Raw genomic sequence first — 6675 nt, 5'->3', positions numbered from 1 at the left:
CCTAATTAATGAAGAAACTTTTCTTTATAAATTCTTTTCAATAATAGATTGCGTTCAGAACAAGGTTACGACGGCGATCACGAAGTTAATCCCATTGAAAATAATCTACAAGAAACGATTTCAAATCGCGAAGGTGCGAAAACGAACATGTGATATAACGATATAAGGTCTCAAAAGTGATTCTGATTCTACCGCTCATCAGTCAAGGCCGTCTCAACATAACGAAACAATATCGTCTTCCACAGCACGAGTTGGCATCGGAACGTAAGAGAAAGTCCTTGCGTGTATCCCTATATCGTTATATCGTCTTCTTCACTCGACGGCTTAAATCAGATTTCTGATGCATCGCTTGGAATGAAAGTTGCTGTATCGGTTTGCCGATGTAGGCTTTAAATCGATATGTCGCGATATATCGATTTATAGCCCAGTCCTAGTTGCCATAGACTTACGGGGTTGTGCCATACAAGTCTCTATAGTAACCATAGGCGTATGGTATCTTGCCATACAAATTTCTATGGTAGCCATAGGTTGCTATAGATTACCATAGGTTCTCTATGGCAAATTTTCCTAAGGGAGACGATAATGAATGTTCTCACCATAGTTTTAATACTATAGTATATGTGTGTTTCTGATATTATTTAAGCCATTTATTCTGATGTAATTCTTTATTGAAATTTTTAGTGATGCCTATATTTTTAATTTTGAAATAGATTATCAGCAAACATTATACAAGTCAATTTATTGTGAAACGAAAACTAAACACTTTTTTTTAACATTTCCTTTATTATACATAACATTTGTGTATTTATCGCTATCTGTAAGGTTGTAAAAATTCAACATTTTTATCAAATCATACAGTATAAAATCTTAATTTTTAAATGGAAGTTTATTAACAAATTTTATGTTTTCTTTAAATTATGTGAAAATTAATTAAAATATTAGGTTTGAAAATTTTGTTTATTACTTATAATTCAATTAGTCTATTTATTTTGTTTATCTTAAACATGATTTTTTAATTAAAAAGTTATTCCAGAACTGTGAGAAAAAAGAGTTTTACAAAGTATAAAGTTACAAGAATAGCAGTTTTAAAAATCTGGAATAATTTTGTCTTACTTTATCTGGTTTTAATTAAGAAAAAAGCTTAGACGCAGTAAAATAAAATAAAACTAATTGATTTATTAATAGTAAAAACACAACAAAAATTTATATTTTTGGGAAACAAAAATTTGAAATCGAAACAGTGACAGTAAAATTTATAAGTGTTTAATAATAAAATAAAAAACATGCAATTAGTCTAAAATAAGTAATTTATCTAAAACAATTAGTGTAAGCAATTTGTCTTTGTCTAAAGCATGCCACAATTATTCTGCAAATGACCCACCGGTAATTTTATATCATAATCTTGAACCACTTTACTGAGAAAAACTCGTAGCTGATAAATTGCGCTAAATATAAAATGCGTAAAACTTAAGAGAATATAGTTAAAATCATAAATTAAATTTTATTAAAAAAACTAGAATTCTCTATTTAAAAATGCTCATACATTTCATAAAAGTTTTAAATTGAAGTAGTTTCTCCGAGGCAATTCATAAATTCTAAACCAATAATTTTATTTTTCATTTCACAGTACACATTTTCAAATTTTAGTATTCAAACGGAGGGAGCATAACAAAGATTTGAAACTGATTAGAAAATAGGATGTTTCAACAAAAATGCGCAGTAAAATAAATTCAAGCAATCCTATCCTTATTAAATAATTTTAATTGGAAAACGTCCTTCCTTCAATATTTCATTCATTAAATGATGCAAGCATAATCATCGTTCTTGTCATATTTGTACAGAAATGAACAAAAACATAAAAGAGGTACTAAATTATATCCGTTCACAATTCAGATCTACTGTACACTGTTAGTAGATTTGATTGAGTATCCACCATTCAAAATAGACTGTACACTGTTAGAATTTCCATTCTAAAACTATGGTAAAATAACAGGTAGCAGTCTACCGTAAAATTTACGGTAAAGAACATTTTTTTTACGTTTACGGTTTTTGAGAAATTTACAGCTAACATAGTTTCAAAACTGTAAAAAAGGAATTTAACTGGACATCAGAGATATTGCAGCAGCTTTATGGTGATGCCATTTATAGGTGAATGAGAATAACGTATTCAAATTGTCTTACACTGGGGAGTGCAGAAAATCGAAAACTCTTCATGTGTTGAAAGAAATGGAGGAAGTACTGTGGTGGTCAACGATGTCACTCGAGCACCCGTTCTATGGGTCATGAGATTGAAAAATCAGTTCTCTCTGCTATAATAATATGTACCCATCCTCAAACAACTAATTTGTTACAACCGTCGTTGAACAGCCGACCCGATTTTTGGGATTACGACTACTAATGTTCAACTTCGTTGCCTTGTATTTTCGAACCCAATCCAGAAGACAAGGCAACTCCTGGATAGAGTATTGGGATAAATTTGCCTTCGTGGAGGACTTTTTGATGGAGCTAATCCGAATTTGCGTTACATGGAGAGGAAGACCACGAGAACCTCCCACTGTTAGCCTGATGGCAAGGAGACTCTAACTCATGATCCGTCTACCACTGAGGATTCTTCACGTCAGCACTGTGGTCGGTGCAAGCCGGATGCGAAATTCGTATCTACCAGCCATCGCCGGGATCGAACCACGGTTCACCTCTTTGGAAGGCGAACGCTCTATTCCCTGAGCCATCGCGGCTCTCAAACATCTAATTGGCTTCATTAGATGGAGCTAGTTGCTGCGATAAAATTCAGGTTGTTTAACCGTAATAGTTTTGCGCAGTTGACAGTTTGAGAACTATCTTATTTATGCCTATTTGACTGTTTTGTTTGAATAAAGTAAAATAACAATTAAATTAATTGTTACTAACCATTTTTTTCCATAAAATTTGTAACAGTGTATCATCTAACCGTTAAAGTGTTGCTAAGAGGTGCAGGGCATCGTGAATAAAAGCATCGTGATGATGTGAAAGTCAATCCTCCTTAAGTATTATAGTTCATGCTTTTAAACAATCATTTCTGCCTTGGCATCTTACATCTTATATAAATAAAAAAACTCCCTGATAGGATCTATACCACACAAATTTTTACGCGGCGGTAATACAAAAATCTAATTTTCTTAAGTAAATAATTTATATTTTCTTTAATTATTGCTCAATTCATTTGAGATTCGATAAGCTTTGTCGAACATTAGGCTTACACGACATAATATCTATCATCCTAACTTTATGTCACTTAAAGTCGGCGTTAAATTTCAAATATTGACATACTAATGAGAGTATGTTCAAATGCTAATCATCCCCTGCCATTAAAATAGTTACAGTTTATAATCCTTGTACAAAGAGATAGTGGATCACATTGTACCAGTATTAATCTAGCTTACATTAATACCATCAAACTATCACACCGAAGATCTAAACGACGGCCAAATGTAATTATGTAATAAATGCTTTGTGGTAGTTGTTCTCTTTATCCTAATGTCTGTTCTTTTTGGCCTATTTCCAGAATGTGCAAAAATAATCATTAATTTTAATTTTAAAATACGAAAATATAAAAATGGTTATTTCGAATTATTAAATGTTGCTATTTGTGGTAAATAGGTAAGTTATAATTAGTTAAAAACAATGAAACATTAATTGCAGTAACTATTAGTGAATCACTTTATCTTCAATGAAAACATTAACCATCTATAAACATTAACCATCTACAAAGCATTAATATTTCTTTTTATGTGCTTTAATAGTTAAAAATACATTACTATTCAATGTGAAATACTATTTATAAAGACAAGTGTTTTTTTCTAGGTTTAGTTCAAATAAATGGAGAAAGTAATGATATATAAAAAAGAATTATCCTTAGCTTTTAGAAAAGTTTATAAATAAGAATTATAATAATTGGGCATTAGTCGCATCTAAACTAAAATAAAATTAATTTATTTGGTGATAGGAAAAATATTTTTAGCTATAACGATTTACTAAATATAATATCTACCTTTCAAATAGCCTCCTGAAATTGATTTCTGAAGGAAATGAATGAATTTATCTCTGATGCATTATTATTATACTTTTAGGAATGAAAAACCAGAGTCAAACTGCTATTCTTAAACTTACCATTGTCTTTATTTTTCTGTACATACTTTCAATTCCTATTTCAATTAATCCTAAAATATTTTACGGCCCATTGAAATGTATTTCTGATTATCGAGCACAGTTGTTATTGTTTTAACTATTTTTCTATAAGCAACGAAAGTTATTTTTGTATTGTATTAACACTATTTATTTCGAGAAAATATATACGTTTATTTATAATGCGTTTAAACTCCAAGTATAATTTTAAAGAAAGGTACCTGTGGAAGAAGTGATGATTAAATAATTAATTTATAATGAATATTTGATAACATTTTCAAACAGTGTGTCAAAAGATAGCGTTTTAACTATTTAACAATACCCACAGAGAAATTAAATTTCTATATTAACTATGTCTAGTCAGAAATATACAATTATAAATCTTGTTCCAGTAAACCCGATATCTATCTTCCTAACCTCCTCTACAAAATGGTTTCTAAAATAAATGAAACAGCCTTCCAGGCGTGATACAATAAATTTAATTTAAAAGCTGAATTTTGATAAAGCCAGACTGTCTATATTAGAACATTAACTTTATTTTCGTACACATATATAGTTTAGTCTTGCACTCCATAAATAACTTTTCATTTGAGATAAACATTATGCAAAACCTCAAAACATATTTTTTTAAATTACCTTCAATAAGAAGTTTCTGTAACAATTACCTAATAGCGAAGATATATTTATTAGACAGAAAACACATTGAAACAGATAGCCTTAAATCCAATACTTTAAATATGAATGATTTTAATTAAGTAATAAATATTGTATCTCATACAGCAAATATATTTTTAAAACATTTATAAATTAACAGAAGATATCTATTTATTAGCCACACGAAAAGAACAATTCTTGTAAAATTCATATACAGTATGAAAATAAAATTTCTGGTAAAATTTCTGTATTTTTTTTTAACAAAACAAAATATACAGTATTTTAACAATTCACTTGGTAATTGTTTCACTCATTTGATAACAGTTTACCAGAAATTCTGGTAGTTAAAATTATAGTTCTTTTAACCTGCAGTAAAAATATAAAACAGAAAAGTAAATTTAACCGAATAAATGATTTTTATACCATGCTTTACACTGTTAGAATTTTTTTTTTGTTGAACATTATGTAAAAATCTATCTGTCTTTCCAATTAGCCATAAAGTTTACTGTAATTTTTTTTTTACCTTTATGGTTTTAAAACCGTTAACAACTAGTAAGGTTATAAAACCATAAATACGAAACTATACGGTTTGTTAACCATTTAAAACTAGCATGGATTTAAAATCTTAATACAGGAATTTAAAAGTATATAAAAGCCAGGCTTTTCGTTAGGTAATGTGCATTGGAGAGTGCAGGAAATAAATTGAGGAGTGCTGAACACTGGAAACTCTTCATGTGTTGAAGAGAAAGGCGAAATTATTGTGGCGTCAACGCTGAGGCTCGAACCCCAGTTCTGTCAGTCATGAGGCTGACAGATCAGTCCTCTTGACTATAACATGTACGTAGTTGCAGGAAACTAAATGGCTTAATTAATTGGTCTTAATTGGTGCGATAAAATTCTGGTTGTTTAACCGTATGAAATGAAAACAGTTGATAAACGGTTTTCATACAGTTAACAGTTGGATTACCATCTCATTTATTGCTAATTGACTGTTTTGTAGTGGGAAAAAATTAAATAAATTGTTATTTAGCCATTTTTCTCTAGAAATTTCTAACAGTGCATGATTTCATGTTAGAGTTTCCAAATTTTACCTAAGTTACCAAATTTTAAATTATGATACAAAACCATATTTTATTATAAATTTTACCAAAATTATTACCTTAGTTCGTCTACAAAAATGAAACGAGCTTTTTGATGCTCTTATAAAGCCAGCATCAAGGTAAATTTTACCATATTCTTGTAGCTTTGATCACACTTTTACTCATTGAAGGTATTACTAGATAATCACATTAATTGCTTTTTTTAATCAGCATGATTCCTTTGATTTTACGGAAATTGGTATGGTATATCAGATTTTTTGCTCCATAGCATGTTGCGGAAGAAATAAATTTTTCAGTGAAAAGTACCGAACTTCCGAAATGTCGGTATTGTAATTTGATACGGAATTTCTTACCGTGTAAGGTATCAGGATAAAACTACTTAATTTTACCTCATTTTCCAAATCACACATAATAAAACCACATTTTATTGTATATTACTACCAATATGCAAACCAAATCTTCATTAAAGATTGAAAAAAGTCTTTTGGTGCTCTATAGAGCGAGGAAATCTGTAAATTTTGCAATATTTCGGTAGTGTTGATCATAGTCTTTTTCTAAATGTCTATTCCATATCTATATTGCCCTATCTATTTGAGAGTACCCATATTCAACAAAGTGTCTTAAAAATAGTAATTTGACAACACTGTAAAATATGGTTACTCATGAAACTTATTTCGTTTTTGACGAGATCATTTTCTAGTATATGCCCCGAGGAAACATTTAATCAAAGTGACGAAATAACTATCTTAACTTAATATAT

At 29.7% G+C, this 6675-nt stretch overlaps 1 protein-coding gene across 1 annotated transcript in view; it reads left to right on the top strand.

Annotated features, from left to right (window-relative positions):
* Positions 1-6675, top strand: part of LOC107441037 (nephrin) — a 342812-nt gene that overhangs the window by 281274 nt on the left and 54863 nt on the right. The window lies entirely within an intron of this gene.

This window comes from Parasteatoda tepidariorum, chromosome 5 (assembly GCF_043381705.1).
Source record: "Parasteatoda tepidariorum isolate YZ-2023 chromosome 5, CAS_Ptep_4.0, whole genome shotgun sequence".
In the NCBI taxonomy this organism is placed as follows: Eukaryota; Metazoa; Arthropoda; class Arachnida; order Araneae; family Theridiidae; genus Parasteatoda; species Parasteatoda tepidariorum.
Note: the sequence above shows the minus strand (reverse complement) of the source record. Positions and strands in the feature narration are given on the sequence as shown.